Raw genomic sequence first — 8,328 nt, forward strand, 5'->3', positions numbered from 1 at the left:
ACATATTTGTCCTTCAGACATATCATATCTGTCAGTGTGCTTGAAAGATGTGAATTCCTTCTGCCTTTACAGTTTGACTGCTGGGTTCTTTTGGTAGAGGGACTGGCAGATGATGAGAGGTGAGGCATATGTCTCTTCTTGAGTAGGCCCAGGATAAAAGGGCTGACAAATGTATAACTCACAAGTGACAGGTTTAGGGTAACCACAAGTTTCTTAAGGGTCTTTGGATAATACAGTTCAAGATGAGCAATCTCCAGTAGTTTATCTCAGCAGAGCAGCTCCCTAAAGGAGACTGGCTTTGGCAGAATGAGCAAGATGTCCTTGGGCTATATGCAGTAAGTGGATAGATTTTCAAAAGATTCACAGTCAACCTTATTCCTTTGTTTGTTAGTTAATAGGTGGTCAATGATGCTGACTTTGCCCCATTTTCTGCCAGAAAGGCAGATTTCTTCATGTCCTGTGGTTCTTTCTCATGCTTTGTTTATTCCTTTAAAAAATGCCCACCAGTAGATTGGAGCTGAATTCCACTGAGTTGTCCCCTATATAAGGCTCCAGGTTTTTGCTGTGCCCCTTCTACAGTTTTTAGGTAGTTGGACAGACTCCCCACCCCCATCCCAGTGTAAGTTGATTTGTCAACTCATTTGACAGGGTATTTAAAAGAGACAATTTCTCAGACTGTGTATATTTAATCCAGTGTCCAGTCTGTATTAAAAACATAATTCTTTTAAAAATATATATTTTTTTATTTATTTTTAAAAGATACATAGATCACACAAAATAAAAATATAATTCTTATACAAAGATAATGAACATGTGTCAGAGTTTTATTGAAATTCATCAATGAGGGAACCAAGGACCAGAGAAATGATTTGAGAAAATAGGATTTGAATAGTCAGTGGAAAATGGAATGCTTAAATATGATTGCCAAGTTAGACACAAAACTATTTAATTGGGGAGCAGATGTAGCTCAGTGGTTGAGCACCTGCTTCCCACGTGCCAGGTCCTGGTTTCAATCCCCAGTACCTCCTAAAAAACAAACAAACAACAACAAAAACTATTTAGTTCTAGGGGATAATAAAACTGTAATCTTTTCCTGTGTAGTTATCTTTTGAACTACACAGAAAAAGATGCCCTGGCATCTTACCAATTTCCTATAACTTCACTTGTAATTTTACTGTATTTTTTTTCAAATTCTACTCAATTTATTCATTTTTTTAAAAATATTACATTAAAAAAATATGAGGTCCTCATTCACCCCCACCGCCCTCACCCCACCACTCCCCCCCAGTAACACTCTCCCCCATCATCATGTCACATCCATTGCATCTGGTGAGTACATCTCTGGGCATTGCTGCACCCCATGTCCTGTGGTCCACACCATAGCCCACACTCTTCCATGTTCCATCCAGTGGGCCATGGGAGGACATACAATGTCCAGCAATTGTCCCTGGAGCACCACCCAGGACAACTCCAAGTCCCAAAAATGCCTCCACATCTCATCTCTTCCTCCCATTCCCCACACCCAGCAGCCACCATGGCCACTTTTTCCACACCAATGCCACATTTTCTCGATTATTAACCACAGTAGTTCATGAATAGGATATCATTAAGTCCACTCTAATCCTTACTGTATTCCTCCTTCCTGTGGACCTTGGCTTGGTTGTGTCCATTCCACATCTTTGTCAAGAGGGGGTTTAGATTCCACATGGATACTGGATGCAATCCTCCTGCTTTCAGTTCTAGGCACTCTAGGTTCCATGGTGTGGTGGTTGACATTCTTCAACTCCATGTTAGCTGAGTGGGGTAAGTCCAATAAATCAGAGGGTAGGAGCTAAAGTCTGTTGAGGCTCAGGGCCTGGCTATCATATTGTCAGTCCAGAGATTCAAATCCCCTAGATATATCTTAAACCCCAGCACCAACTACAATTCCAGTAAAGTAGCATGAAAGGCTTGTGATACTGTATTTTTTCAAACTTTATTATTATCTTTTAAAAAAAGATACATAGATTACACAAAAACACCTGTAATTTTAAAGGGATTTTCGATCTAATCAATTGTTAGACAAAGTTACATTCTCAGAGACAGATGACCCATTTGGATAAACTAGAAATGCCACTTGTGTTTGCCAAGTTTTGAATTATTTTTCCTAAACATTTAAGTCTGCAATGTGTACCAATGATATTTCTAGCACTTTGGGGTTTTTTTTCTTTTTTCTAATTTTGCTTTATTTAATATAAATATGGATATTTTTGTGGTCAAAAATAGCAGTGGTTTTCATTGTGTTTCATTCCATCCAATTACAAGCCTTTCTTCTTCTGGGAATTTGACAGTATTTTTTCTTTATGAAGTGTTTGCCATTCTTTTTTTCTATTAGTTAAAAACAATTTTTTTTAATTTTACGTTTTGTCAGACCTCCATGTACATGATTTTTAATACCATACTAATGCTAAACAGCTTAGAAGCCACAAAAAAGTGCTTTCAAACATCTCCCAGCTTTCTCAGTAAAAGCAACCCCCTTCGACATGTTTTTTTTAGTTTACTTCCTTAAATTACACTTATTATCATAAGTTATTAACAAAACTATAACACTCATGCATATTATATTATTTAACATTCATATGATTTAATTCATAAAACATTAATTCATTCAATGAATTATCATTTGAATTCCAACTATATGTCAAACATTTTAACTGGCTAAAAAGCACTGACCAAGATTGTCAAGATCACTGCTTTCATGAAGCCACATGTTAAAAAATTAACATATCTGTGCATATATGTATGTAAAACTTGGACTCATTCATTCAGGAGGCTCTGTTGTGGGTGAGAGCTGGGACTGAAGCTTTCAGTATGAATCAGAAATGGACCAGGCTCGTAAAGTGCTCACAGTGCTGAGGGGAAGCAGGCTAAGCAAGTAATTCCAAACACCAGGAGAGTTGCTATGTTAAAGCCCAAAGGAGGCTTTGTTACTTCCTCCTACAGGAATGAGCATTTGAAATCAGTCACAGAAGGAAAATTTGCTGCTGAATAATGTATACAAAGTATGAAGTTTGTATGTTATTTTCATATTTAGCTATTCTTAATCATCACACCCAAAGGAATCTAAGACAAATTCGTCTTATTAGAAGGGGAAATCTGTGAGGGTGGGGACCGTGAATTCTTCCTCATCTGAGACCTCCAGGAGGCAAATCATATGGATATATAACTTGCCAGAGAATGTCTGAATCACCCAGATGAGTATGCTTCCCTTAAAGAGTGAGGGTTCCCTTAGGCAAGGTGATTGGGGATCTCTGAGACAGAGGATTTGGAGGTTTAACAGGTGGGGAGATTTGGAGAGTGTCTCAAATTCAGGGGATTTGGAGGATGTCAGGCTGAAAGAATATTTGAGTAGATTAGGGAGTTTCACAGGCTGAAAACAGGAGTTTCTCTTAGGCTGTGGGGATGTTGGTTCTCTCAGGTGAAGGTCATTGGAAGGAGTCTCTTGGAAGGGAGATATTTAGTACTGTCTCTGGCTGAGGAGATGGCAGTGGTGGGGTGTTCTCCCTTTTCCAGAGTTGCGGTGTCTCTCAGGTTGGGAGGACTTGGAGTCTCCCAGGCTGAAATTTGGGGGTCTGGACTGAGGTGTCCAAAGGGTGTGGTGAGGCACAGCAAAGGTCCACTCTCTGGGTTGTTGACCATTTCTGATTTTTCTCCCATGCTCCTTACCTGAGCTTTGATGGCATTTCTGGAAAGGCACAGATTTGGCCAAAGGCTCTCGAATGAGCCATGGGTCAACAAGGTGGTTTACGGACAAGCTACCAGTCACCGTGGGACCAAAAGCCATCCAGCCAATTGGCAACCTGTAAAGGTTGGAGGACGTGGGGAAAGTTGGTCACCCCCTGAGCTCCCTGCCGGGCTCTGCAGAGGGGGTGGTGCTCCTATTTCCCACCTTAGCAGAAGATCCGCCCCCGTGGGGATTGGCTGCTCTGGCGTTTGGCCCTCTTCGTTGACATATTCTCACCCTGTAAGTGCTTTTGTAATTGTGTTGCTTAAGCAGCAGGGTGGCACTTTCTACTTTCCTCTGGGTTCCTGAGAGACACCTTTTCAAGGTTCTATTTTGCTGACCAAAGTTTTCCTGAGAGATTACACTTTTTTAAATTGTCAGAATCAAATATTGGGAGTGGGGGGTAGGGAATGAAGTTTTCATCGACTTGCTGTCTCTGCAGCTTGTGAAATTAAGAATTCTCTGATATCAACCTTATTAGTGCATTTCGGACTGCTGAATCTCATGTCATAGATGAGTAAACTGAGGCAAGGGGCATTTCCAGGACTAGCCCAAGGTCACTCAATGTGAAGGCCCTAGACAGGAGCGGACCTCAGGAAAGAGGGTATGGACCCAAGTTAATGCCCTGAAAGATAACAAATTGATAGTCCTGAAAAAGGCAAAATGGTCCATACAATCTGTATAGTCATCCAGTCCAAACCTGGGGAAGCAGGGCTGTCTCCTGTTCTAAATGCAAAACCTCTCCCCAGCTGCAATACAGCAGCTCCATCACCTCAGTGTCTTCTGGGTATCTCCTGTGACTTGATTCTGAGGGTAATGGGAGAGCCATGAAAGGTAAGATGCGACTGAATCTGCATGTAAGAAAGACCTCTTTGCTCTGTGTGGAATGGATAGAATAGTGGCAAGACTGGCAGAGGGAAAAGCTGGGAGGAGGTAGGCATGATTACCCAGCATTCTGTTTGTGTGGGGACAACCTCTGACTGTTCTGACCTAGTCCTGACCACCTGAGCAGCTGTGCTTTGCTTCCAGAAGCTGTTCAATAAATGCTTGTTGGTGCATGTGTCATCTTCAACAAACTAGAATAGAAAGGAATTAAATAGCTCACATCAAACTTAATGGTGAAGGTCAAAGAGCTTTCTCCCTAAGATCAAGAACAAGACAAGGATGTCTACCCTTTCCACTTACATTCAACATTGTACTGGAAGTTTTAGGCAGGAAAATTACAGGTGAAAAAGAAACAAAAAGAACTGAGTTTGGAAAAGGAGAAGTAAAGCAATTTGTTTTCAGATGTCATGATCTTGTATACAAAAAGACCTAAGTAATCCAAACAAAATTACAAGTACTATTTCATCAAGGTTTCAGGATACAAGATCAAAATGCAAGTACAAATGTATTTCCATATAATTGCAATTAATCAGAAAATGAATGTAAGAAAACAATTCCATTTATAAGAACACAGAAAAGATAAAAGTACTTAGGAATAAATTTAACAAAAGAAGTATAGATTTATATTCTTAAAACTACAAAAAAAGTTTAAGAATATTTAAATAAATAGAAAGATATTCCATTTTCATGGAACAAGTTACTTAATATTGTTAAGATGATAATACTCCCCAAACTGATCACAGACTCAACAAAATCCATATCAAAATCCCATCTATTTTTGAAGAAATGGACAAGGCGATGCTAAATTTTATATAAAAATGCAAGTGACCCAGAACAGCCATAAGCAATCTTGAAAAAGAACAAAGTTGGAGGGCTCACGTTTACCAATGTAAAAACTTAACACAAATCTCCAGTAATCAAAGAAGTGTGGTACTGGCATACGTATAGACTTGTAGATTAATGGGATAGAATTGAGAGTCAAGAAATAAGCTTTATATTTGTAGTTACTTGATTTTCAACAAGAGTACCAAGAGAGTTCAGAGAAGAAAGAATAGTGTTTTCAATAAAAGGTGTTGGAACAACTGGACATCCACAAGTAAAACAATGAAGTTTGATGCCAATCTTAACTATACACACATTCACACACACAACACATAAAATGGCTCATAGACCTAAATGTAAGAGCTAAAATTCTAAAGCCCTGAGAATAAAACATAGGAATAAATCTGTATGATCTTGTGTTGGGCAATGGATTCTTAGATTATGACACCTAAACTACAAATAACCTACCCCCACACAAAAGGACATAAATTGGGGCTGCATTAATAACTTGCATTTGAAAGAACATCACAAAAAGTGAATAAACCACAAAGAGAATGGGGGAAAATATTTTCAAATCATATGTAAGAGGTTTGTATCCAAAATTATGAACTCTAATAGCACAATTATAAAAATGATGACCCAATAAAAAATGGACAAAGGTTTATTAAAAATATACCAATGCCAATAAGCCCATGAAAAGATGTCCAACATTACTAGGCATATGAAATTAAAATGTAATTTTTGCATTGATTCTGGGTATTACTCATAACCTGTAAAAATAAACAAAAGCCCACAATGAGTTACTGAGCTATTCCAGGCCCATTCACATTTGGATCTGAGAGAAGCAAAACAAAATTCTGAGGACAAATTATGAGAACTGAATGAAAGCCCTGTGAGCAGAGGAGGTGGGGTAGAGAGAGGAAGAAATATGTGAGGATTGTATTTCTTGTATATTAGTCAATACACAGAATACCAGATGCAAAATACCAGAAATCTGTTGGCTTTTATAAAGGGTATTTATTTGGGGTAGGAGCCCACAGTTACCAGGCCATAAAGCCTAAGTAACTTCTTTCACCAAAGTCTGTTGCCACGTCTTGGAGTAAGATAGCTGCTGTTTGCAAGAGTTCAGGTTTCCTGGGTTCCTCTCTTCCTGGGGCTTGCCTCCTGGGCTCAGCTCTTCTGCTCTCTCCACAAGGCCAGCTGTAGACTATTGGGCAAATGGCTCGTCTCTTTCTGGGGCCTCTGCTGTGTCCTATTGAGCCTTCTCAATTCTTCACATATCTGGTTCTGTGTGTTTACTTCCCATGCTCCAGGATCAAAACCCCAACTCCTCTGTGGTGCAGTTTCTCTGAGTCTCTGCCCATCAAGGGGGTGGGGACACAACGTCCTACTGATGTGGCCCAATCAAAGCCACAATCATTATTTAATCAAGTAAAAGTGAAACCTCTGAATCTAATATAATCTAATATGCCCAAAGGAACAAACCAATTTACAAACATAATCCAATATTTTTGGAATTCATAACCAATATCAAACTGCTACACTCTGTAAAGCTCTTTTCTCCTTCCCTCTCTTTTTTGTTATTTTTGGGAAAATCATTATGACTTCATTTTTCTATTCAACGTGTTATTTGTTATATCTCTTCAGTCTCCCCCAAATTAAAACAGTCCCTGCTGCTCTCATTACTGTCCATGTTAATGCTTAAATTTTCCCCAAACTGGCCGTTTTAAATATATTCATTACAGCATGGGATATGATTTACCTAGGGTGGACTCTTGGCTCTACCAAGGATTGGCTGCAGGATCATGGATATGTCATATCAGTTATATTCTTCTTAGTATAATGAAGCTTTATAAATGGGTACCCTTCAATAAATACAAGTGAAATATCTATTGATAAAACAACATGAGAATGCATGTTGGAGTTCTTTGTAGGTCTTACCCACTAGCTCTGGATGGCACAAAAGTAATATTTACTCTGACAAGGCAAACTGGGAAGGGAGTGCCAGGCAGAGGGAATGGCATGAGTCAAGGCAAGGTCATGAGAAAGAGTTTGGTATGACCAGCCCTCTCAGTGGGAGAGGTCAGAGGCAGAGATGAAGCAGGCAAAAAGGGAAATGAGGGCCAGCTCATGAACAGTCTTGTGTCTAGGCTGAGGCATTTACTGAGTTCTGTAACTCCTGAGTCCAAATAGACCATACTAGATTTTAGCCTGTAATCCGACTAGAAAGCTCCGTGTTGCCTAATTGGTGGATTTCTATCAGGCAATACAATGCCTAGGACTTCCATAATAAAGAATCTTAGGGGAAACAGATAAATGGATTTAGCAGCTTTGGTGATATGACAGTTGTGTAAAATTCATTCTTAAAGCCTGGTGATTGTGTAGTTCATAAATTTTGACCCTCTTGCTAATGGCATTAGAAAAATCTTTATACCAATCTAAGTGTTCAGAGGATAAAATGTCAGTGGTTTGATCTGAGCTGCCAAGAAATCTGGTTACACTGAGAACTTGCAAATAGTGCCCTTCAAATCCACTAAAGCATTTCCTCAAATTCACAACAATGTGATCTGTTCATACACAAGTTGGGATATGTACAAAGAGAAGGGCTCAGGATCCTTGTGTATGTGCCCTAACCATGTTCACCCATCTCGGAGTAAGCACTCCTTTTAAAAACTGCTGCTCCATTCTTCAGTGTTGAGCTTGTGGCATCAAAGGTACCATGTTGGATCAGGACGTCAGGTGAACCAGAAACTGTGGCCTGCAGTTAATGACTACAAAGGATACAGGAGCAGAGCAGGTGACCGAAGTCTCCTCAAGCCCTCTAAACCAGAGCTGTCCAACAGAAAGATAATGGAAGC

This window comes from Dasypus novemcinctus, chromosome 18 (genome assembly GCF_030445035.2).
Source record: "Dasypus novemcinctus isolate mDasNov1 chromosome 18, mDasNov1.1.hap2, whole genome shotgun sequence".
Lineage (NCBI taxonomy): Eukaryota > Metazoa > Chordata > Mammalia > Cingulata > Dasypodidae > Dasypus > Dasypus novemcinctus.